This window comes from Serinus canaria, chromosome 11 (assembly GCF_022539315.1).
Source record: "Serinus canaria isolate serCan28SL12 chromosome 11, serCan2020, whole genome shotgun sequence".
Taxonomy (NCBI): domain Eukaryota; kingdom Metazoa; phylum Chordata; class Aves; order Passeriformes; family Fringillidae; genus Serinus; species Serinus canaria.
Window position 1 is genome coordinate 738,876 of NC_066325.1, and position 25,881 is coordinate 764,756.

The following is a 25,881-nucleotide window of genomic DNA, read 5'->3' on the forward strand; positions in this document are numbered from 1 at the left end:
AATCATTAGCTCCAATTAGCAAACATGATGGCTGTCTCAATGACAAACAGCACTGTGAGGTTTGGTAGCTCCCCCCACTTGGGCTGAAACACAGCTTTGGTCAAGACTACCTCCACTGATATGAAGCCTAATAAGATATCAGCTCTAGCATGACTTTTATTATTCAACAGTATAAATGGCTTTGCTGCACTGAAACAACAAACATCATGAGAGGCAACCAGGTGACTTCTGATTTATACTCAGATTTTGGGTCCACAAAATTAGGGAAAAGGAGACAAGCTGAGCACAAGTTTGGCTCATTAGAAGAATTATTAAGAGTTGAAGCCATGCTGGTGTATTATTCTGCACTCCTGGTAAGATGTGAGCAGAAGCTCAGGCTGCTATTGGAGCATCTCTGCAGTATTCAGCAAGCACTCCATCCTCCTTCATCACCATTTAGTACCTCTCCAGATAAACAGCACACAGCTAAAGAGTAGATTCTTCCCGTTCTTGGGAAGGAAGAACTGCAATTCGATAAATTGATGTTAATTTTTTTCTTGCCTTGCATTAAATACATTTTCAGTACCAGTTTCAGGTCAGATTTTTATCTGGAGGTTAAACACCCTGTAACTGCTCCCAGTTTAAGGAGGGCTCAGGAGGAACCAGCTCCAGCTGGAGGGAAGGCAGGATGGGGCTCACAGTGTCTTTAGGAAGGGCACAGCTTTTTCTGGATGGCCAAAATGCCATTGCCAGGAACTCAGTACAGCTCTGTGCCAAGGCATCACCTGCCTTTCATCCAAAACTCAGCAAGTTTTAAATGCCTTAAAATTTTCATGTTCTTTTCTTTTTCACATCCTTAAGTATCTTCTGTGCATCTGCACTGGTAACACTTTTGTGTTGGCCTAACTCACTTCCTAAGTCTTAAATCCCAAACCCAAAGAACAGGTTTTGCTTAATTCATGTGACTCTTGTATGTAGAGAAGGTGACACAACTATTAAAATCCAAAGCAGTCTATGAAATACAGAGCAGGAAAGAAAATGGAATATAAAACATTGAGTCAGAACCGTCTCCTGTATACAGAAAGTAGAAACCAAAACTGAAGCCCATTTTCATGAAATGTAACTTTTGGGGAAAGAAGAACAAACAAACAGAACAAAAAATCGTGGTAAAGACAATACTGCCAAAAGAGTATATATTACTGTATATACTATACAACAAAATATACAATATATTAGGATATGAATTATATGTTTATCTAGCACTTTTCTTAACCTACCAGCAAAGAAATGACCTGGTGCCAGCTGATCCTTGCCCTGTATTTGTACTCCATCCCCCCAGTATAAACTCACAGTTTCATTGCTTATAAACCAAAAATGCTGAAAGGGAAATAGCCCCACAAAGGCTCCCATGGAAAGGGATGCTCCTTACATTTGTATCTCCCATCTCTTGCATCTTTTTCCCCTTGCACATCTACCTTGGTGTCTAATCCCTGCTCAGCAGTTCAAGCCTGTCCTAACCCACAGCACCAGTCACAGCTCTGACCTAAAGAAAAGCCAGGCAGCTGAGTCTGAAGGAGCCTGGCAGATCCCTCAGCCATCAGCAATAATGAAGAGCTTCCTGCACAGCTGAGAGAGGCTCTAGGGCCACTGCTGGGAAATTTCTTGGTGGGTAAGAAGCCAGAGGGTGTAGCAGTATCCTCATGTAACTGCTGTGGGCAGACCCAGACACACACCGGGGAGAGAGGTTTGAGAACTTACTGTAGTTATTTTTGTCCTACCTCTCCATAAACAGTCCTGTTTTCAGACAAACACCACAGGCCTGGAGTAAGTACGTTCTGCACTTATGAGCTTACACAGAGGGCAATGGAAATGGGGCTTTGCACTGAGGATTGTCTCCACGGTGCATGAATGACACATTGTTCACCAGCAATTAGAGGCATTTCCAAGCTATGAAGTGCTTAACTTTGCTAATTTAATAATGATGGAGCTAGTGAGATACAGCTCCCGAAGGTTCTGAACTGAAGGACACTGCTGGTCACTGTTACATCCACAGGTTTTTAGGTTAGCATACAACTTTTATGTAAGAAAAGTCTTCACCTGTTTTAGATTTCTTAGATTGGAAACTCTTCCTGCCTTGACAGAAGGACCTAACTCCCTAAAGCCTCTAGATTTCAAAAACCATGTGCAAACCTATTCCAGGAGATGGGCACAGCCACCTGGGATGGTGTAAAGACATGAATGGCCTGGATAAAGGCCATAAAACAAGTCACTAAAGGAATCCACAGTGGTAGGAAAAGAACCCACATTTTTTTACTCAGATGTCTCTAGATTAGCAAATGTGACATTAACCATATAGTCTATCAATCTTTTCTGTCAGTTTTTACAAGACCTTAAATCCCTTGCACTGACACCTCTCTGTGTTGGTGATAACAGTGTTTCTTTAAAATTGTGACTCTAGAAATAATGTCTAAAAAATAGCAGAAACTTTAGAGATGTCTAAATTAGCAATGTCTGACTTTCTCTGGCTTCCTGAAAATTTGCGTTCAGCCTACATCAGAGCTGCCTCAGCCCATCCTGACAGTGTAAGACAAAAACCTGAGAAGTTTTTCATCTGGCAGAACCCAAGTCCTTTCTGCCATATGAGTTTTATCCATGAGCCGATAAAAGCATTTCTTTGCCAGCACACGCTGTGCTTAAAATAAGGAGTGTTGTTGATAGAGCTATCCTGGCAGAAATCTATCAGCAAACACTTTCTGCTGCAGAACAGGACCCAAAACATATCTCCTTCATGAGAATTTTTTTTCTTTTTTAAAGTTTGAACTCAAAAAAACTCCAGACTTGGAGCAGACGGTGTGGTGAAAGTACATTTCTTTAGGAGATAATGTCTTCATTTGAAGAAAATTCTGTTTCCAGCCACTGTCCTGAACTAAAACTAATTACAAATATAACGTTAAAACCAGGAATGGTCTCAGACCTCTGAAGTCCACCTCTATTCCACAGCTCCATGGGTCTGTGCTAGTGGATTTTCTCTGTTCCCATCCCTCTGAACAGAGCTACTACTGCTGTCACACCAAGCAAAGGCTCTCCCACCAACTGCACGCACATTTCCATGCTCTGTGTGCCTTCCAAGATACCCACATATTCTCCTACCGAGAAACAAGAGGCAGACAAAGAAATAAATTTGGCAAGTAGTGTCAACTGAGTCCAGCTGACGCCATGTGGGTGTCAGCAGTTCCTCTGAAGTTCAGTCTCATGTCTTACCCGAAGACAGATTTGCTGGTGCCTGAAAACTGTTACATGAGTCATTTACTAAGAATACTAAGGGATGGAATTAATTTTCTTCTGAATCAAAAATTCAAGGTTTTTTTCTTCCAGGAAATAAGTAGCTAAAATTACAGCAAGTCTGTCGCTTTATGATTTTTGTCTGTTTTAGCATCTGAGAAACCATTACTTCAAGGGAGTAAATGTCCTTTCTTTTCTGCATAAAGGATGCAACTATTGGATTTATGAGTGAAATAGATACCTGACAACATTATCCTAAAAGAACCTGGAGAAAGTAATAACAGTTCAAGAATAAGAAAAATAAATATTGCAATTCTATACCATAGTGTCTGATTAAAATTCTTGAAAGAAATTACTCAATGTTCTTTCTTTTGAAAACCTTAACAGTTCCTTGAGATATTATTGCAGAGTTTTATCTGAATTTTGTCTCATTCTGTGGTACTCTCACACCTCCTCAAGGAATATTTTACTACAGGAATAAAATTGTTACATTTCCTCTATTTAAAATGAAGAAACGAGTAATCAGAACTGAAACAGTCGTATTGAAGCAGTTGGAAAAGAACAAAATAAACACAGGGAACATCTTGTGAACTGATACACTCTGAGGAATTTTTACAAAGTTTTTTCTTAAACTGTAAGGACAAGACTATGGATTTCACTAGAGGTCCATTAATCCAATATACATGCCTTGGTTTGCCCAGGCCCTGTGGGAATTTAACAAACATACAATATTTAATTTGAAAGAGTACAATGGATATTTTATACAGAAAAAACACTGCAAATAGAATTTGCCTTCTCTGATCCAAAAGATGGCAAATAAATCTGAACAGGGTGATTATAAAAAACAAATTCCACTCTTTATTTTAATTTATCAGAATCTTTTAAGACAAGTTTTGGTATTCCTTCACTCAAAGGTCCCCATTCCAGCAGTGTTTCCTCCAGGTGACTTTACAAGGAACAACTGGCCCAGGGTGTTGTTTGGGGTGGGGCTCAGGACAACCTGGTTTGGAGGGGTCAGTGCAGGTTCAGGCAATGAAAGCTTCTGCAGCTGAGCTGGGGGGGCTGTGGCAGCTTCATTTGGATCATTCCTCAGGAGAAACTCCTCTGAGGAGCACTTGGGCTGGTGCCACCTGAGGGTTGTGGCAGCAGAAATCCAACACTCCTCACTCACTGCCTTGGGCAATCCACAGCCTCTTCAAAAGCCTGCTGACACTGTTTGGTTCTGAGGATTTAAACTGGCTGGTTTAGTGTTTTGCACAACATTTAGTACTCTCAAAATGTTGAAGTATGTAATCATGCTTGAAATAATTATAATTACAGTTAAAAAAAAATAAAGAGAGAAAAGAAATGCAAACCCAACAACAAAAAGAGGATCCCTGTAGATCCCTGTAGTAAGTGTGCTGGAAACCCTGAACTGAGCTTGGGAATCCACTGTATGTAGCACTGTGAAATCTCAGACCTGAGCCAGCTCAGCAGGAAGAATCTCATGGAGCTGAAGGAGATCAAGAATGTGAAAAGGCAATCCGTGGTATGAGGATACTGAAAAACGGGCAGTAGAGACATAGGATAAAAGATCCAGGCACTGAAAAGGTCAGAGATGAAGCAACACTGGGGTGAAAATTTATAAATAAGAATGAATTTTGTATCTGTCTTTCATCTGAGAAAGGGCATATGGAGCAAAGAGGATCCATGTTCTTCTTGCCTCAGTCTATTTTACATTTCAGCTCTTATGATGGAGCCCATAAAGAGCTTCCTGCAGGGTCAAACTTTACATGAAACAAAGGCTTTAGGTTCAACACCTCCATGAGCTCTGCCTTTGCCTGCATTGACCCTATTAACCATCCTCAAAAGTTCTGATGCTTTCCACACAAATATGTGCTGGGATTCCTTTGATATCCAAGAATATACAAAGTTTCTTATCATCCCCTATCCCAATGCTGTTACCTGCCCAAAATTCACTGAAAGCCTTTCAGAAAAGAGAAACAAGGAACTGCTATTAGTAATAGCCCTGCATGAATCATACATGGAGAGAAGGGTCCTTTTCCCCTCAAATCACAAGAAATTCTTGGGAAATTTCTGGAAGGAGCAGTGATGCACACGCTGTGCTCAGTGCCACAGAGCGGAGCCCAGAGATAATTACCCTGAGAGCACGGAGTCAGAGCGGTGTAAGAAAGGTGCCAAAATCCCAAATTAATAGCTGCTGGCTGCTTGTCAGCTGCGAGGGGAGCACAGCCCTGCACTGCTGATGGGCAGATGAGAACACACCTGAACAAGGCAGGATATTTATAAAATCTAATCAGGCAGGGGAAAAAATACAGCCATTGCCTCACATTGTAGCACTTATTTCAGGTACAAGACATCTCATTTTTCCTCTCAAGCTGGCAGTGTCATATTGCTGATCTTTCCCTGATTTAAAACTAAGTTTCCAAAAACCTATTAAATAGGTTTTAATATGTCTAAGCCCACTATTTCTTTTTTTTCTTGTTTTTTTTTTTTTTTTTTGTATAGTCCCTGGATTGAAACAGGATCAAGGAGAGAAAGAACCATTAGTGGAATATTTTGTCTATTTGCACCAGATCTATTTCCTTTGAAAGCTATCAATGCCAATATTTTTAAGAGTTTCAAAGTACCCCATAAATAATGGCACTTAAGGGGATTCTACTTTCACTTCTAGATTATCATGTAAATTATCAAAGAAATTGCCTCTATGCACTACTGAATTAAAAAAACCACCAGGAATTTCTAGACTTCGACTCAGGCAGGCAAAGAAGGACATTGAAAAGGTGCAGCTCCTGAAACACCATCACAGGTAAGCAGCATACACTTTTGAGTATAGGAAGCTCCAGATGTGCACTAGAAGATGGAAAACCTAAAGTGCCATAAGAATAGAGCTTGAGAAATCAAGCACAGATTCTGGAAGAGGAATATATTTGCAATGTAAAAGTCCTGGGTGATACTATTAAAAAAAAAAAAAAATCCCACTCCATGTTCCAAAAGAAGAATAGTACAAATTGAAAAACAACCCCAGTGAGTGACCCAAGCCTGCCTAAGTCTTGTCCAAACCACAACATCTGCGTCAAAGGTGAAGCAGCCCCTTGTTCTCCTGCCTGGGTGCCAAACTGTGCCCCAGGTTAGAAAGGAGGTGCAGTTGGTGTTTTAATTACCCTGATCTAGACACTGCTCTGATTGGATTAGCTATAGCCTTTTACACAAATAAAAGTGTTCCTGTTTAATTGTACATAACAGCATTTACAATAAATAGCTGCTATTTCAACTGATTCATATACAATTTTGTTTTAGTGGCTGCCCAAGTTCTGTAGCCATTTCAAGAGACAACTTGCTAAACTTGTAAAACATTTTAACTTTATCTGATTTGGCTTTCATCTCTCACACTGAGTTGCAAAACACATTTTTCTTGTTCACTAAGAGCGTCACAGACAGAGATTTGGGCTGCCGCCTGATCTACATGACAGCTGCTGTAGCCATGGACAAGAAAAACTGTATCTGAAATTGCAGGGAGCAGGCAGGGAGTGATAGCACCTGCAGCAGCCAGGAGCTGCTGAGCTGGGTTAAGATATATTGCCCTGAGTATTGCATTTTATTCTCATGGCAGTAGCAGGCTGAGTGAACTGCTCAGACTTCAGCAGCTCTGATTCCCCTAGGAAGAGGACAGAGCCAGTTCAGAGGTGCTGCTGCAGACTGAGATTACCCAAGCTGACCTGGCTGGTGTAATTCACTGTGTTAATACAAATACAGGGCTGCTCCTGGTTCCCCCAGCCTCCAGCTGCAGCTCCCCAGAGAAGGCATGTCCTTGGATGGGATGAACTGGCCCCTAATATATGCCCCTTCCCATATTTCAACTTTTCCCTGTTTTTCCTTGGCCTTTTAGGAACAGCAATTCTCACCTGGACAGGCTGGCTCCCTGCTGGTGGCCCGCAGGAGCTCTGGGGACATTCCTATTTTGGGTGTTTTTTCAGCTGGTGCTTAATCACCACCAAGATGTGCTGATGCTTGAGCAGATTGCAGAACCTGATGTGGTTCAAGAGAGATTTCAATTTGACAAGAATATTCTGCAAGGCTCCCAAGGTCAGCCTGGGGTGCCTGCAGCTGCCCACAATGGGTATGGGGGGTGGGGGGTATGTGTGTAAACAATTAATAAAACTGAACACATTCCCTCACCCCCACCCCTGAAGCTCATCCAGGAGCACTCTAAGGACGTGAATCCTGAGCACCCATCGTTTGTCTCTGAGAATAGGCTGGGCAAAGAGACACCCGAGACTGACTTGCCCTTTCTATGTGTCTCTCTCTGTAAACCTTGGGAGATCCTTTCAGATTTTTCAGCAGCATTTAATGGACGTGGAGAAATGGTAGGAAAATAAGTAAGCAAGTAAAAAGATGGAAAGTAGGCAAGAGAGGTCTTGCCAGAGAAGCTGGAGAGCAGAGATGGCATTTTCAAAGACTGTGCAGCACATACAGCAACTTCTGTGAAAAGCTGGGGAAAAAAGTGAGCACTGTTAGGGCTGGAGAGTGTTACAGCTTAATCACCTTAATAGGACCTTTTAGTGGTGAACCCAGTGCAAAACGAGCCCCCCCTATTCCTGGGATTTTCTTTCTCTCAAAGGCTAAGTGGCTTAACATTTGTCTTTTGCACCTCTCTTAACCAAATGAGCAACCCTCTCTCTAGGCATTATTCTTCAAACTTTGGTAATGTGAACTCAGAGTGCTCCCTCTCCTTTTCCTGTCTGCAGTTGTTGCATCCACAGTGACAAAACTCTGTTTAAAAGCCTTTTGGCAGACTTTGGGTGCCAACAGCCTTGTCAAAGTTTCACTCCAGTTTCAAGCAGAGATTGAAAGATTCATGATTCAAATGTCAGATTTGTGTCTGCTCCCCTCCTTACATAACTTGCAAACACAAGTCATCATGCATGTACTACACCCACAGCCCCTTTTCTCAGCTAAAATAATACAATGCACTTTGGGAGTTTTAAATTCTTCACCTCAGATGAGGGATTTAAGGATGTGTTAACAAAATTATCTGTATGAATATTTCCTAAAAGAGCTGAAACACTTGTCCATGTACTCTTACAAAGAGCATGGCTGTCAACATCTAAAGATGTTCTGCATTTCTGTCAGGAGCTTTGCTTTGATCAAAGGTAGATAAATCTTGTACTACCCGAATTTCTGTTCATGTTAGTACATAGAAGATGTTGTTTATACTGGTGGATTGTAAGATCGCTGGATAGAATAGAAATCAGTGTGAATTCCTACATTGTAGTCTGACTATCCTCAGGCAGCAAAAGGGAGAATGAAACTGTGCCACAACCAAAACTCACCAATGAATATCTAAATGAGAACTCTTATGCTCTGAGATGCTCCATGATGGGCCTGGGTATCTGAACCAAAGGATGCATTACATCCCTCATTTAGAAAATATTTTTAGCTCCTACATTTTTTTTTCCTCTAGGTACTAAATCTTCTATTAAAAAAATTAAATTGTGCTGAGCACTATATTTTCATAAAGCAAATGTTGGCCTTGGCAGACAATAGTCTGTGATGGAAGTTTTCATTTGCAGCGCCTTAATTGCTTAATGGCTTTTTAGTCCCTAACTCAGACCTGAAATTTTCATAGGAAGGAGTCTCTGTAGGAGTTGCCACTAAACAAACATAAAAGGCACCTTTCCATTCATCCTCTGAATATTCACCTTCACTCTACAGCAACAGCAACAATGGGTTTATATCAGCTTTCTCCCTAAATCAGGAAACAGTCCAGTTTTCAAGGATTTCCTGTAGCCCTTCTCATCTTTCAGTATGATATTTTATCCACTTTTTAATTTTTATAGGGATACTTATCCCCATTAAATATTCCAAGGGACTCAAAATCTTGTGTAATTGAATTACCAGGTTTATAGAAAATCACTTATAGGCAAAATTGCCAAGGTGGGTGTGGGGAAAGAAGGAACATTTCAGCAAGATGTGGCCCATTATGCAAATTTGTCACCACATGCCATACATAATGAATAAACCTTGTGCTCTTAACACTTTGATTATAGACTATACAGACAATGCAAATTAAAATTCCTGCTGCTCCATAAACGAAATGAGAGGAAATTATGTAAATTCTAACACATTAGATTGATTTGGTTGAAACAAAACCTGATCCACTTGATGTTTTAGGGGAAGAGCCACAATTACAATGATTGAGAAAGTGCAGCGTTAATGAAGTGTGTTATTGCTAATCAATTCCTCCTCCTCTGGTAGTGGCATGACCATGAGCTCTACCACTGCATCATCTACTGCCCATGGAGCCTCTGAGCCTGGGGCACACCCTGGGGCTGCCAGAAAGCCCTGCTGGCACCAGGAGCTCACAGGAACTCTGTGCCTGACACCCAGGAGGGGTGCGTGTTCTCAAACAGGATCATGGAATGGTTTAGGGTGGAAAGGATCCTAAAAATCACCCCCTGCCACAGGCAGGAACACCTTCCACAAGATCAGGTTGCTCCAAACCCTGTCCAACCTGGCCTGGAAAACTTTTTGGCAATCCTGCCTGGCTGTCTTGGATGCTACTGGAAATCCTAACCAAACAACTTCCCCCTGAGCAAAACAATCACCTTTCTATGGCTGTCTCCTCAGAAAATAAGGAGTAGGATTTTCACCTGGTAATAAACTGACCATGTTTAGTTCATGGAAATTAAAAGCAAGTCTTTCAGGCTTAAAAGTTCCCTGTCCAAATTAAAGAAACTGAAAAATGGGACCCAATGATTTTAAAAGTTTCAAACTAAACATTCTTCCAAGAACAGTCGCCTGGGTTTTGTTGTAGGAATTTGGAATGTCACTAGAATGGAGCTCAGTTGATTAAATTCTGTGATCTGCAGGGAGCTGATATGCACAGAGCTGATAGAGCTGTTCTACAGTTAATCAACAGATGAAGGTTGCACCTTTACACCAAGCAGAGGAACATCTCTTCAAGCATCCTCTCACAATTTACTACAAAATTCTCGGTAGAGCTCCTCACCAGCGAGCTGCAGAATACTGCATGGCTATCTTCATTATTCCCTGTGTTGAATAAAATAATTAAGCAGTTTAGTTATCATATTTTGCATTTTGCAGCCCTTCTGCTAAAATATTTCCATTGCATTTTTAAAGAAAAAAAAATTAACTTGCAGAAGCATCCACATCATTAGAAATTTGTGGCTCTTATCTCACAGGTAATATGAGCAGGTGGAATGAGCCACTGTTTTATTTTCTATTTAGAGAACTTTTATATAATTCTCAGAAACATTTGTCACATTAGTGACTACATTTGTTTCCTCTCTCTGCTGACTTGTCTCCCACTAATTTATTTTGGCTCTTGCTGAGCCATGAGGAAGCACAGAGACATCTCACTGCCTTCAGCAGCAGCTTCACCCACAGGACTGGTGCAGGTTGTGAATAAAACTCGTCCAAAAGCACATCCAAAACCAGGGCAGCACAGGCAAGGAGAGAGCTTTTATGCAGAAATGACGTAGCACATAAACACACCGCACACACACCGAGGCTGGCACTTACCAGAAGAAATTCTAGTATTTTATGTTTGCTCCATGAACAAGGAAACAGCAGGGGTCAGACCCCAGCTCCGAAAGAAAGCGCGGCAGACCGAGAAAAGAGAATGTTAAAGTGAAAAGAGAAGGGAAAGATACGAAGGAGCTCATCTCTCCGAGAAATAAAGAGACATTTAGTTGTGCGGGGGGAGGATGCATTCTGATGGCAACACACGCTTCTCTGCCGCGGCTGGCTTTAGAGATCCCGGCCCGTTCTGGCCGCAGGGACTGCGAGCGATCGCTGCCGCCGGGAGCGGCTCCGGGAGTCCCGGCCGGGCTCCGCTCCAGCCCGGATTTATCCCGGCTTGTGGCCGGCATCCCGCGGGAGCCGCCCCCGCTCAGGGCTGCCCGGGCTAATTGCGACGTGCTAATTAGAATCTCAAAGCGTGACGCGGTCAGAGAGCCACTCAGAGCTTGGCACAGAGAGACTTGCAACCCAAAATGCGAAACGTCGCCCAAAACTGAGGAACGGGGAAAACAACGGCGACCGAGGGGCTGCGCAGGAGCGGGAGCTGAGCATTTCAGCGTGGGACAGATGTTTTCTTACATAAAACAGACACAAAGAATCGCAGCGGTAAATATCTCACCCCACAGGAATCATCTTAATTTCCAGCTCACAAAGACCTTAGGAAACTGAGTCTCTCCACATTAGCTTTTACTTGAATTCTTTAACTTCCCACTGCTTTGTTTATAGGAACCGGCTCTCTTTGATGTTGGAACATTAGAAGGAGTGCAACAATAAATTTCCCATATTCTAATATCCAGGCATCCCGAGCTTGTTCAAGGACCCCTTGATTCATGAAGGCAAATAATTCAATTACCTGAGCTTTGATCAAGGAGTCGCTGCAGCCCCTTTTTGATGTCGATTGAGGCTGTTTGCAGCTCCACACAGATAATTGGCCCGCAAGGGGTTTAACCCTTTTGGCACCAGCAGCAGGCTGCAGGCAGCGTTCCACAGCATCGTTTGGGAATGCTGCTCCAGAAGGAGCACAGGAGGCAAGGCAGGTCCAGGAGGATCCCTGGACCAGACTGGATGGGAGGGTCAATGAAAGGCTGAACCTCTTTCTTCTAAACAAGCTGAAATTATTTCCCAGTCAAGTTGATCTGTCTTAAAAGCATTTTTTGGGAGTTGCTCTTTGGATGACATGGCACTGAGACATACAAATGCTGCTGAGAAGCAAAGGGGTTTGCCTTGGTAGTACAAGAGATTTCATCATGTCCATGCTTCCCAACAATTCCCCCCAAAAGAAATGGGAGTGGGCACAGACTCCTCCGGTCAGGCGAAAGAACACTCCTCAAAAAGGAAAATCAAGCAGATTTAAGCCTTCCCTCTCCTCAAATACAAGCACCTGGATGAATTAATCTCTGCCATGACCAAGTCAAAGCCCTGGTGGTACTGCCTGCAGAAAACCAGAAACTAGTCAATGCAGACACTGTGCTCTCAGCTGATTTGCCATTCTGAATATGATTACTGAGAGAATTCCTCCACATAAATGAGGAATTAGGCTCCCCTTCATTCATTCTAAGATTCTTTCGGGACATGAGGAGGTTACTAAAAGGACATAATTAGAAGGCATAATTAATATATAGCAATCTCTCACTCGGTTTCCTACACAGTTCCAACAAAACAGCCATGGATACATCCCTAATTTTAGCAGCAGTTGCATGGATGATGGAAATGACCTCACCAGACTACTGAGATGTGACAAAAACAGTTCTGCAACAGGACTTTTCTGGTCTTTCACGGCAGAAAGGCATCTGTCCTTCACAGCACAGCTGGGGAAAGGATCCCTGTCATGCAGAGTGACATCTCAATTCACAGGATACAGGCTGCAAAAAGCATAATGAGCATGCCTGCCTTCCCCTAGATAACAGGCAAAATATTTTGGGGCATGAGGATGTAGATGGAAATTCATGTATTTACTTTAGAATGCTTGATAAGTTCTTAAAAATTTGGGATGTTTCTGATTTGTTGGAAAATAAAACTTGGGGCATTCTGTAAAGCCTGGAGGGGAAATGTGTATAATGAATTAGTAAGAATGAGAAAAGGAGTCAATGTATGCACAATTTTATGCATTTTCCATAAAGCCAAAGGAGCTGCACATATAACTAACATGAGAAATAGGAAACCTTCTTCTTTGAGCCAATACTCCTGATGAGGCCAGTGAAAAGCCTTAAAGGAGGAGCTGCTGATCTCCAATCCAACAAGCAATTTGCATTCATTAGCTCAGAGTAATAAACTGCCCAATGCACTGATGGGTTAAATACAGTATGCTTTAAAGAACATGGAAACAGTTAAAACACAAGCTTCACTCTAGTTTATTTTGAATTATTTCATTTCTAGTAAAAATTGATGTGATTTCCAGATGGGAGATGCCTCTAGGCAAAAACACTCTTCTTCTCTCCTCCAGCAGGCAAAATGACTAGACATGATTAATTTAATTTACATTATTTTCTTAATAAAGTACAATGACCTTCTGTAAATTTTGGGCAGAAAAAAGTAATTAGAAGTTAAAAGTCCTGAGTTTTGGTAGCTCTCCTATAATGTACAACTTCCAAGAAATGACTTGCTGGTTACTTGTTTCTGAAGGGAAATACCACAAAGGCTGAGCTGTTCCTCAGACTGTTTGTGGGGATAGTTACAAGCAGGATTTCACAGCTCTGTGATCAAAATACAGAATTGCACCCAGTCCCTCAGTGATGGGGGACACTGCACAGTCTGGTAGGAGCCCTCAGGATGCCTGGAAGACAGAAATTCCAGGAGCACCCTCCCTGACCTGCAGCCCATCCTGAAAAAGCCAAGGTCAGGACAACAAGCAACTGCAAATCTTGGTCAATCTTGGTAGATCTGAGAGCTGGCACTTCCTCTGCAGAACTGGTTATTTTAGCCCAACTCATTTCAACTTGATTGGGTAATTAAACATGTGTCAGTGCAATTTCATCCATTTGATGGAGTATTGAGAGCATTCCTAACACTGGTAGGACCAAAACCTGGCTGAGCCCTGGGATGTACAACTCCATCTAAACTCAAACACAAACTCGGTGTAACCACCAAAACTCCCTGAAATGCCACATCAAGGGTGCTGCTCAATAATCCTAGTGTCAGTGAATAAATCCATGGACTCCAGCAGCACTTCTCTGCTTTCAATCAGGTTCACCAGTCTGAATTTAACCAGGAGGTGCAGACATCAGATAAACAGCTTAAACTCACCCACTCATAAAAATAAACTTAAAGGCTGCTAACCACAATAACAAAGTTCTGAGCATGTATTAACCAAGGTGGATATTCCCAGTGCCTTCCAAATGTACAAATCCACACTGAAGGGCACAATAAGGTGGAACTCAATGTCAAGTCCATGCCATGGGGAAAAAAAACCAGCAATTTGATTTTTGACTTTCGATTTTCCTCATGTGTTTTGACTGCTCCTTTAATAAAAGCCCAAGCCAGCAGCCATTTGGTAATTTGTGATGCTCCAGAATGACAGCTAATCACTGCAGCCTGGAGTGAATCCTTGTGCTACCTTTTCCAAGGAGTTCATCATGTCCTAGCTCCATGTGACAGCTGCGTACTGCACTTCTTTGGTGAGGCAGCAGGGCTGGTTCCCACTTCCTCTCTCAGAAGAGTGCTCGAGTATGTCTCAGATCACACTCTTGTGATCTTGTTTTCTTTGTCATGAAGTAAATAATTATTAAAGTCATTGAATGTACCAAGTCTTAAATTTAGCTCCTCCCAGCACTTTGATATCTACTGAGACAAATACACAGACAAATGAGCTTTTGCTGTTGGATCCAAAAAGTGAAATAATGTCAGCAGAAGGTCACTGGACATCAGCTCCAAGATCACAGTGAAGGGTGTGATTGTCCTGCAGGCTGGACGTGGAAGCCTTGCTAATTCAGGGAGTAGGAAGAGTCAGAGAGAAGGCAAATGTTGGATAAACCTGACCCAAGGAAGCTGAGAAGAATGTCTCCACTTTTGAACACAAAGGGAACTGGCTGAGTCAAGGAGAAATATGAAAATTAAAAAAGAAAGGTCAGAAGAGGCTGCTGTACCTGCTAAAGGTGAAGTTATAGCAGGGCAGAGCAAAGTTTGCATTGCAAAGTGGGAAAGCCCGGGGGTGAAATGTTCACTGAATATTAGATTTGGAACTGCACAGGGAGAGCAGGATCTGACAAACTGAGGGGCAAGGAATCTCATCCACACCTCAGCAAGGTGAGTGAACTCCAGCTGAAGGTGCAGGAACCTGAGAGACTCCAGGCCAGGGCATGCAGGTGACCCAATTAGCTGTGAATGCTCCAAATCAGCTTTGTTTGTCCAGGGCAGTGGACTGTGACCTGCAGCACTGCTTGGGAAGCGCTGGGCAAGGGATCTGCTAAAACCGGTGTCACTTACAGGGCTGTGGCCAAAGCACCGCAGAAACCTGGAGATCCCCAAGAGGATTTGTAACTCAGTACTTGAAACATGAACATCATGAATTTACGAGTATAATTTTTTCATATAAATATTACAAAATTCATAATTTTAAGGACAGAAAAAGCAATTATGACCTACAGGCTGTCTGACCTACAGCCACATGTATTGCTACCTAATCAGCCCTTTGTATGTAAATGACAAATTGTTTGCATGCAAATGCCACTGCCTGCTCTGTTTTCTTCTTGCTTTAGAAAGAGATATGCTATGGAAATTGCCACCGTGCTAAAAAGAATTGAAATGCATACTAATCAGCCATATTCTCCCAGCTATACCAGTTATAATTGGAACAGTAACAAATAAAAAGGCAACAATCAGCACTGGACAAAATTTTCTATTTGAATCAGAGCCCCAAGTAAAGTTATTATTCAGCTGCTTTTCAAAATTTTGGAACCTCTTACATCTGAAGAAATTTGGTTTGAAACTGTGAATGAACAGTGACTTTTCACTTTTCATGTGAAATATTGAAGATCTCTGGAATTTGAATTTCAATTGCAAGAAAAATATCCTGAAAGAGAATGGGAAGGAGCCATTATCATAAAAAAATGTCTGTTCTGTGTGTGCACTGGAAAAATGTTGGAGTGATTCTCAGTTCCACCAAGCTGCTGATCCCTGTGGCTCATGCAGTATGGAATGGGAGGGTTTGATCAGTGCTCTGGATGTGCTGAATTAACCTGGCAGCATTCAGCTGCTCAAATATTGCTCCTTTCTGGAAAACAGTTCACATCCATTCCTGCCTGAACAGGAAGTACCCTGAAAGCAAGAAATGCTCTAAAACCTTGTCTTGAATGATCTACCATGAGCTGAGTGATGCTGAGAAATCCTTAACTGCACCAGTGTGTGGTCAGTCTCTGAAGGGATCACTCCTCTGAGGAGGGTGAGATTGAATCCTAGAATTGAAACCAACATTTCAACTATTTTCTATTCTAATGAGAATAGAAAACTTAATTTCTAAATGCCATTCAAAGTCCTGTATTTGCCTCAGGACTCTATCAAATTAAATTGTGTCAAAAAATTAGGGATAAACTTTTTGAATGGCATTTTCATTGAGCAATATGAAAGTTGCAATTTTTACCTGTTGCTTCCATCAAAGTTTTCCAGTCACCACTATAAATGGTTCAAATGCCAGACAATTTTGCACAAGCTTTATTTTTTTTGTTTGCCTTACAATGTCTATACACACCAAAAAAATCCCAACAAACCAAACCAAAAAAAACCACCAAAACCAAAACCAAAAAAATCTTAGTTGATAAAAGATGAAAGGAGTAACAGAGTTATTCATTCAGCAGCCAAGATCAGTGAGATAATTACATCAAGAAGGGGCAGACCATTTAAATTTATTATTTAATGCTGACATATGCATGTATTAATAAAACAGTTAGCATTAATGGAAATAGGGTTTAGTCTCCTGATTCCAATAGAGCCATCATTTCTGCTTTCCACTGAACTAATGACTTAGCCTTGGCAGAATGATATGTATGCATGTAGTTAACTATTTAACTTAACCACTGAGACCAATTAATGTGTTTCTGAAGTTTGATTTTATTTAAAAGTATTTTTCAACAACCTCACTGGGATCAAAATTATGTTGAACCAGAGTTTATATGGCAGCAGTTTAACCTTAAGTGTGACTCTCTCCCTTGGAATATCTCTTGTAAAAGGAAGAGCACTCAAATGTGGGGCAGGAGAAGCAGCCCTTCAGTGGGATTTGGCTTTCCAGGCTAGCACAGACTGTGTGCTTAGGGGCTCACGTGGGAGGGCATGGGGCTGTGGGAGGGCACAGCTCTGATTCACTGCCTGTCTGGGTTTGGAGGACAGGATCCAGGGACAAACCTGACCCAGCCAGGCTGAGCTCCACCTGAGCTTGCTCCTAGGGCACAAAAACCTGCACCAGGTGCACCATACAAAGACAGAGAGTTAAACACTTGGTGCTGTGCAGCTCACAAACACAAAACTCTGTTTGCAAGGGTTTTGAATAAAATTGCTCCTGCTCATCTCTCCAGTGTTTCCCAGAATGGACTGGTGCCCTCACAGTATCACCCAGGGCTCATGGCAACAAGTGTCAGTCTGCACCAACACCATTTAATGAAACCCTAATTGCAATTACTGTCTAGGCAGGCATTTCCTGCAGCTGACATTCACATATCAAAGTTCTGTCCAGTTTTGTCTGCATTATCTTGCTCCATGATCCACAATTTCTGTTGATGTATCTATAATATGGCTATAGTCTACCTGTTGATGAACAATTAAACATCACTATAATAATGGATTATATTTGGAAACCTCTGGCTGCACTGTTCACCAATCACTCTGGAAAATTGTGGCTCCTTTTTTGCATTTGGTTACTTGGTCCTTTTAATCCATTTACATTGATTTCTACCACTCCAACTCTGCCTGCCATTGAATTCCAATTAAGAATTCTGATGAACTCTTGCTGATTCAGAAGGGAGAGGGCTCTCACTCACTGCCAAGCTTTGGAGGGAAAAAAACAGCCAACCACACACATAAAACCTTCTTAGAATTTGCTTAAGCCAGCACTTCAAAACCGAGGAGCTAAATTACGGCTGGTGTAGCCAGCGGAGCTCAGTGGGACGGGGATGCCTGGGAGCCACCGCACCACCCAAACCGTGAGGGAAGGAGCCCCGGTGCCTCTGGGGGCACAAAGAGCCTGAATGTCACCGTGTCCCCAGTGTCACCATGCCCCGGGCACTGCTCCCAGCACGGCTGAGCTCCGCACACCCGTCTCTGAATTCCTGCTGGCCAGGGAGGCTCCGCTGCTGCCTCCACTGGTGCTGTCCCTGTCCCTGCTGCTGTCCCTGTCCCTGCTGCTGTCCCTACCGTGTGGGATCTTCTGGGGAGGGCCTTGAGCAGCCCTGGCAGCTCGAAGTTTGCCTCCCAGCCTGAGCACACAGAGGATGGGCACTGACAGGACTCCTGCACAGGAAATGTGCCCTCATCTGCAGGAGCCACTGATTCTCTCACCAAGGGCTGTTTCTCCAAGATAATTCTTAATTAACAGTCCCTCTCAGTTGACAGAAAACTGTACAGCTGTCATGGCACTGCCTGGTTTTATTGTAGTCAAGAACTTGGATTAGGTGCATTAATGAACTTCTCTGGCTGCACCTAGTGGATGTTCTGCAATTTTGTAGAGTTCTGTACTGTTATTTATGGTATATCCCTCTTCCACAAAGCAATGTGGTTGGTCTGAGTCAAATCAAGGGTCCAGTTTGTAGGAACAGCCCAAAGGGGATGTCTAGAAGAACATCAGAAGAAGGCAGTTGGAATAAGCCTCTTTCCATGCCTGCAACCATTCCAAATCTATATGATCATATGTGTCCCTGCTGGTTAACATCCAGCATGGATGGGTTTTGGAGCAGCCTGGGACAGTGTAAGGTGTCCCTGCCTATGGCAGTGGGTGGAAAGAAATGAGCTTTAATGTCCCTTCCAACCCAAACCATTCTGTGATTCTGTGGGTAGTAACAACATCATTTGTATTCCAGGGTGCTGCAGGATATATGGACCAGTTTGCTTTTCTCAGTCCTTCAGCTGTAAGCTCCACTGACCTGGATGTGAACAGATAAAACTAGTCCAATTTGGCTTAATATGCCTTTTTTTCCCTCATATCAAGGATGTCTTTATAAGATCTCTCAAACCCGATAACATCTCTCAAAGACATTTTGTTTCGCTATATCATTTTTTCCACCTTTGAACTCTTGGCACGGAATGAACCGACCCTGCCTTTGAAAAGGGACGAGAGAGCAAAAACCCTCCCGAAGGGGCCCGCGCTCTCATTCCACGCCCAGCCTCCAGCTGTACTCAGCTTGTGTGCAGACAAGCCGCACTTCCAGCATCCCAAAACTCCTCCGCCAGAGCCAAGACGGTGCTGCAGCTGAGGCGGTCAGCGGCAGGAGGGCTGTAAAACCCCGGGGAGCGCGGGCGTAATCCCGCGGGACGCTCTCGTTGCGGAAACAGAACCGGGAACGGCCCCGGGAACACGCGCAGGGTCCATGCCCGCATGCCGCGGGATGCTCCCGTTGCGGGAGCAGAACCAGGAACAGAGCCGGCAGCACGCGGAGGGTCCATGCCCGCATCCCGCGGGATGCTCCCGGTGCGGGAGCAGACCCGGGAACAGAGCCGGGAGCACGCGGAGGGTCCCTGCCCGCATACCGCAGGTTGTTCCCGGTGCGGGAGCAGACCCGGGAACAGAGCCGAGAGCACGCGGAGGGCCCCTGCCCGCATCCCGCGGGATGCTCCCGGTGCGGGTACAGAGCCGGGAGCACGCGGAGGGTCCATGCCAGCATCCCGCGGGATGCTCCCGGTGCGGGTACAGAGCCGGGAGCACGCGGAGGGTCCCTGCCCGCATCCCGCGGGATGCTCCCGGTGCGGGTACAGAGCCGGGAGCACGCGGAGGGCCCCTGCCCGCATCCCGTGGGATGCTCCCGGAGCGGCGGCGGCGGCTCGGGAAGGCGCAGCACTGCCCCCTGCCGCCCGCCCGCCGCAGCGCGGAGCGGCCGCCCAGCCCCGCGCCCCGCGGAGCGGCCGGAGCGGTGCGGGCCCTCCTCCAGCGGGGTAACGCCCGACTCAGTCTGTTCTCAGCGTCAAAAACCGACACAGGGCAGCTACACTTTCTCCTAAAATACTATAAAAGGGTTGTACTCCATGGCCAGCGTGTATCAAAGCAGAGCGGTACAGCGCTCCTCGACCGGCAAGAGATAACGCATCTGACATACAGATACAGATGGCATAAAATGACCATAAAGTCCTCTCAGTTAACCCGGACAAAGCCCCCGACCCAATCTCCATTTAAATCAATGGCCACCATGTAATTTCTGTCCCCAAGCCTTGGATTGGCCCTAAAAAAGAAACAATGAAAGCTGAAATGCTATTAAAAACATTATAATGGTTGTGGCATAGGAAATTGTACAGAGATTTTAGCTTAAAATGCTGGTAGAAAAACTCAGATGCACACACAAAGTCCAGGAAGTATGTTGCTAAACTGTTTCAAATTAATTGATTCCAGATGAGACCTCTGCTTCTCACACACTGAAGATATTTTGCTAAACATCCAGCTCACAAAATGGCTTCAAAATTCAGTTAGGGGGGTCACCAAAAAGAAGATATGCCGATTTTAAGAGTGAGATGATTTGAAATTTTTATGGTGTCTAAGCTACAAATAGTAGCACAATTCCACAATTCTTTTGTGGAATTCTCATCACTCAAAGATTTGTTTGTCAAGTTATGCTGTTATGTTAGAGCAGTTGCAGAAAATAAGAATGCTAGTCTCAGTCTACTGTAACTCTGAACTTCACATATATTTCTTACACTAAATTAAATATGTCAGATGTTGTCAGAATAGTATATTAATTGAAGCTGAAATCACATTACACACTTTAAAGCATTTTATCAGATAAATCACAGAAATCACTCCAATCTTTGCAGTTTCCCCATATTTTTATGCATAAGAAAAATTAATTTAGCTACCCTATCTCTCAATCAACCATTTCTATACATATTTTCCTCTGAAACTGCTGCTGATAAATTGCAATGACTTATACCCTGGCGTGCCCTATTGTAGCAGCATTTCTGCCAATGAAGTAATCTAGTACCTACTGATTTCTTTGGACAGGCAACACTTACAATTGTAGTAAAGTTAAAGCTGATGTGGAGAAACCTATAAATAGCATTCTCTGTCCATTCTCTGATGTGCAAGGCTGAGGTGAAAAAAAAATCCTATTTCAGGGCCTAAGAACAAGAGCCTGCCAAAGTAAGATGTCCTTTAGGTAAAATTTTCCTAAAGGATTTCCAATTCTTTTACTGAATGTCTTATTCTTAGTTTTGTAACTTTATTTTGTTCTTCTGCAAGAGGCAGGAGAACTGCTTTTGAACTGCAGCCAGAAACTTCTGTTTTCTAGAGCACAGACTTTTCTAGACTCAGAAACCTGCTCCAAGAATGGCTGGTGTGTTGAGGCTCAGACCAGACCTCCTGCTCCCCATTTCCCCTGCTCTCCCTGCCCCTCTCCTGGCCACAGGAACCATGCAGCCCTGACAGGGATCTGCTGCTCCCTAGCAAACATCTGTAGTTCCCCTGCCATGAACAGGCACGCATCTCTGCTTACAAAGCCAGACCAAGGACTGAGCACAAGCATCAATTTGTGTTCCAAACCTCAGCGGACAGACCTGGCTGAGGCTGATGTCACGTTAATTATTGCAGGACTTCTACACTGAAAGGCAATTTATTCATTTGGATTCCTTAGCCAGTGTGGAAAAGGAGAACAAAATATGTACCTGGAGAATCACAGACTTTGGAAACACTGAGGGAGACGGAAGAGCAAGGGGGGGGGGAAGGAGACGGACATCCAGTAGCGCCTGAATGCGTGCTTCCCTGCCCCTGAGCCCGGCAATGTCTCTCTTATTCAACAGTTCCATCATTAAATAATTCAAAACATTGAATTTCTTAAGGGAGAGGCACGGAGACTGTGAAAACCTTATCGTATCACCATCACAAATCAACAGGAAAAAAGTCTTTTCTAGAGACTTGCTAGTAATTGGAACATGAAAAGAAATGAGCATTCTCCTCATAAAGGGCCAATTTCTGAATTAGTGACCTCATTTGCTAAAGAGGTTCCTTTGTCACAGATGTCTGGGTAGGTAAATACTGTGTTACACAGCCACTCAGTCCTTTGTAGCAGCGGTACAAAGAAGCTCTCCCTGCATATACTGCTTCTCTCCTCACCAAATGAATATTTAAAAAGTAGACAATAAAGGGGGACTTCTATAGGAGGTGAAGGCACTAGTATCATGATGTCAGACTGCTATATGTGCTCCCGAAGGGCTGCACAGGAAGCACTTTTATTCTGAACTTAATGGTATTTATGGGGACCCGCAGCCTGATCTATTTTACCTTCCTTGGGGATGTGCTTATGCATGCATCACCCAGGAGTCTAATGCTTTTTGGACTAGCCCGTGCTAGAGACAGATACCATTTTGGTACCTTGTGAATAGTAATGCGTTTGAAAGCCAGCAAAATAATTAAATAAATAAATAAAGGGGTGGGGGGGAGAGGGGGGAAAGACTATAAATCAAAGTCTTTGCCTTTTTCATTCTGGCTAGAATATCCTTCATTTTATGCACTCCTAATTCCTGCATATCCATTTCGTGCCTGAGAGCTACGGCGCAAGTAAAAGATTTTCAGTTTGGGGCTTTCGGCATCTGCTTCTCCGGAGGAACATTTTAAAACGGCCAAACGCTCGCCCTCCCCCTCCCCGCCCCCGAGCAAGAACTGAAGGGAGGAAAAAAAAAGAAATAAAGCAGCGTCTGCCAGAGCGTTTTCCTTCTCCCTCCGGAGAGCCGAGCGCGCCCCGGGGGCCCCTCGGCCGCCGCAGAGCCCGCACCGCGCCCGGCCCCGCTCCGCACACCTGCCCGGCCCCGCCAACTTCGGGGGGCCCGCGAGCATCCCCCCGTTCCTTTCCTTTGCTTTCCGAGCTGCCCACACGCTCAGCCCCCGCCGCTTCCCTGCCCTTCCCTGCGCGCTGCCTCCCCCGGCGGGGCTGCCCCGCTCCCTGCTCTGCCCCCGGGTTCCCCCGCTCACCTGCGGGGCTGGCCGCGTCCCTCGGCCGCCGGCGGAGCGGGGACACCGGGCAAGTCCCATTCACAAGTGGCCGCGGAGCGGGCTCGGCAGCATCTTCAGCCTATTACACTCCAGCGGCAGCGGCTGCTGAATGAGGCTCCGAGCTAGTGGCAGGAATTAGAAAGAGGGAGGGAGGGAGGGAGGGAAAAGGGGAGAGGGAGGGAGAGGGAGCAAGGGGAGTGAAGCAAGATTAGAGGAAGGGAAAAGCTGGAGGCTGTTGCTTCGTCTCGATTTTCCTGTCCCTTCCCCCAGCCCAGGGGGAGCGCAGCCCCCGGCCCTGCCCTCCCGCAGGGCCCTGCTCCTGCGCTCCGCTGCCGCCCGCGGGGACCGGCTCCGCTGCGGGGCCCGAATGAGCGGGGAAGGAGCCCAGGACAGCCCGTCCCTGCCCCCGCGCCCCGGCGGGAGCCGGTGTCCCCTCCCCACGGCTCGTTCCGCATCCCCTCGGTCACGCAGGCACCCACGGGCAAGGCTGCGGGGGGCCGGGGACCCCCCAGCCATGCCGCGGGCTGCTGTCCTGTCCCTGCGTGTCCCCTCGCTGTCGCCTCTCTGCAGGCTGCCCAGGGCCACCCCGCCGCGCCGCGGCTGCCGGAGCTCCGTGCGTGGGGACACAGACACGGGGCTCGGCTGGGCGATAGGGACAGTGCCAGCATTTTATACTCAATCCAGTCATGTTTCCTGTCAGGAGAAGACATTTGTCCAGGAATAAAAAAAGACCCGAAAAGAAAAAAAAAAAAAAAAAAAAAAAACCAAACCAAAAAAATCCCAAAAAAAATGTTCTTCAAGCATTTCTGCATGTGGAAAAATCTTGGTCTCTTACAGCTTACAGCCAGAGGCTGAAGCCAGGCCTGGATCTGGAGGGGGGACCCTTTCCCCCTCAACCAGGTCTGCCCCACGGCTGCCCCTCTCCCACTCTCCGTTCTCCTCACCTGAAGTGATTTCCAGGTGTGGCTGAGCTTGGTGAACGCAGGGAGCAGCACCCCGAGCCCATGCACCCATCCACCCCCAGCTCACAGTTCCCCCCACACCCACACAGGCACAGGTGAGCCTGCAAATCCTCTTTGATCCACCAGCATCCACCGTGCCAGCCTGTGAGCACTGCCTGTGCCATCCGTGTGGCTGTGGAGCAGGGCAAGGAAGGATGCAACACGTGGCTCCTCCAGAATAAGAGTTGCATTCACTGCTGGAATAACCCTGGTACCTCTTTGTGAAGACATTCTGCTCATTCTCAGGCAGCCCATTCCTCTGCTCATTCCCCAAGGTACTGCTCTGGGACAGCACCATCCGGCCCTGGAGAACAAGGCTTTTATATTCTGTGGTTAATTAGCTCTGCCAATAACTCCAGGCAAAAGGGGAAAAAAAAATTGGCACAAAAGCTGCCACTATGCAAACAAAGAATTTGGAAGGAGGGAAGCTGATGAACAATGCATCCTTAGGAAGCTGAGGGACACAGAACGTAGCACAGTGGAACACTAAGTCATAAAATTGTTTAGGTTAGAAAAGCCCTGTAAGATCATCAAGTCCAACTGCTCTCCCAGCACTGCCAAATCTACCACTAAACCCTGTCCCCAAGTGCCACATCCGCAAGTCTTTGAGAGCTTGAGTCACCACTTCCCTGGACAGCCCTTTCAGTGAAGAAATTTTCTCTAATAGCCAATCTAAACCTCCCTTCATGCAGCCTGAGGCCATTTTCCCTTGTCCTGTTTCTTGTTACTTGGGAGCAGAGTCTGCCCTTTACCTGGCTACGACCTCCTGTCAGGGAATTGTAGGGAGCTCTAAGGAGAGGGACCCTCCTTTTCTCCAGGCTAAATAACCCCAACCTGGCCCATGGCAACCTGGGCAAACAGCAAGAACCTTCTGCCTGCAGAGCTGGGGCTTGGAGAATTAAGGACACAGACTGCTTCAGAGCATGGTTGAGAGTTGCCATTTGAGCTCAGAAAGGCCCTGGGACAGGGCTGGGTGTGCCAGGAGCGGGGAGGATGGGACTGGAGCACAGACACAGTCCCATGCCTGGGACCTGGATGGCTGAACAGGGTGAGAAACAAGGACCCTGGTTGGGACAGCCCTGAGCAAACCCAGAAACACCCCAGAGACTGAGCTGAAAGCATGAGGTAACAGCACAGCAGAGTGATTAGTACTGAAGGGCTAAGGACTTTATTTTTGTAGGAATAGGGCTAATGTGGGACTAAGACGACACATTTTAAGACACGGTTTTGAGAGAGAATTAAAGGAGCAATAAAGGCCATCAAGAAATGAAACATGCAAAGGACTGTTTGAGAACATCTTTAGGGAGATGATGAGGAAGGAGTATGGTGCACATTAATTTGATAACAGTTTTGTCAATAAATTGGTTTTGGTCAGAAAATACAATTATGTCCCAAAACCGATTTTATAGAGCCAGTCCAAACATGCTGCCTTCAATGGACACCAGCCAATCTCCTGGTGCTGGTGAAAGAATTACCATTTGGTTTTGTCATGGGAACATGGCAGTACAAGTGAGCTTTGCCATAATTGACACCAAGCTGAGACCTGAGAGCTCTCAGAGGAGTTTTTCCCTTTTTCCCTTCTCTTGCTGATTCCAGCACCATGGCAGAGAGGATGACTTTTGTAATTCCCTTTTTTAAACTGCTGAGATCAGATTTTTTTGAATATAAAGGAAATGTGAAAGCAATTTCAATCTAATTAAGCATATACAATAGGTACCCATAATATTCTTTAGTCAAAGAGCATATTGATCTATAATGAAAGGTTTCATTAATTCCATTCAAGGACACACGTTAACAAATGAGTGCAGTAACATCTGATCTGGAGAGAGCCTTGTATCTTCCCTTCCTTCTGCATTGAAATCTCAGCATAAACTAATCAGATTCTACTATTATTTTTCTCATTTGTTCATCTTCCCATAGGATCTATGGATGGATGGTCCTTATCTGCAAAAAAAATTGAAGCAA

The 25,881-nt window shown here is 44.8% G+C and overlaps 1 protein-coding gene across 3 annotated transcripts in view; it reads right to left on the bottom strand.

The window, feature by feature from the left end:
• The window catches only part of CDH11 (cadherin 11), an 82,134-nt gene extending 57,881 nt beyond the window's left edge, over positions 1-24,253 (bottom strand). For all 3 annotated transcript variants that reach the window (XM_050978845.1, XM_050978846.1, XM_050978847.1), the window contains exons 1-2: positions 24,132-24,253; positions 22,895-23,037 (exon numbers count right to left, since the gene is read on the bottom strand). The gene's annotated coding sequence lies outside the window, so the exon portion shown is untranslated. The remainder of the gene's footprint in view (positions 1-22,894; positions 23,038-24,131) is intronic.
• Between the last annotated feature and the right edge of the window lie 1,628 nt (positions 24,254-25,881).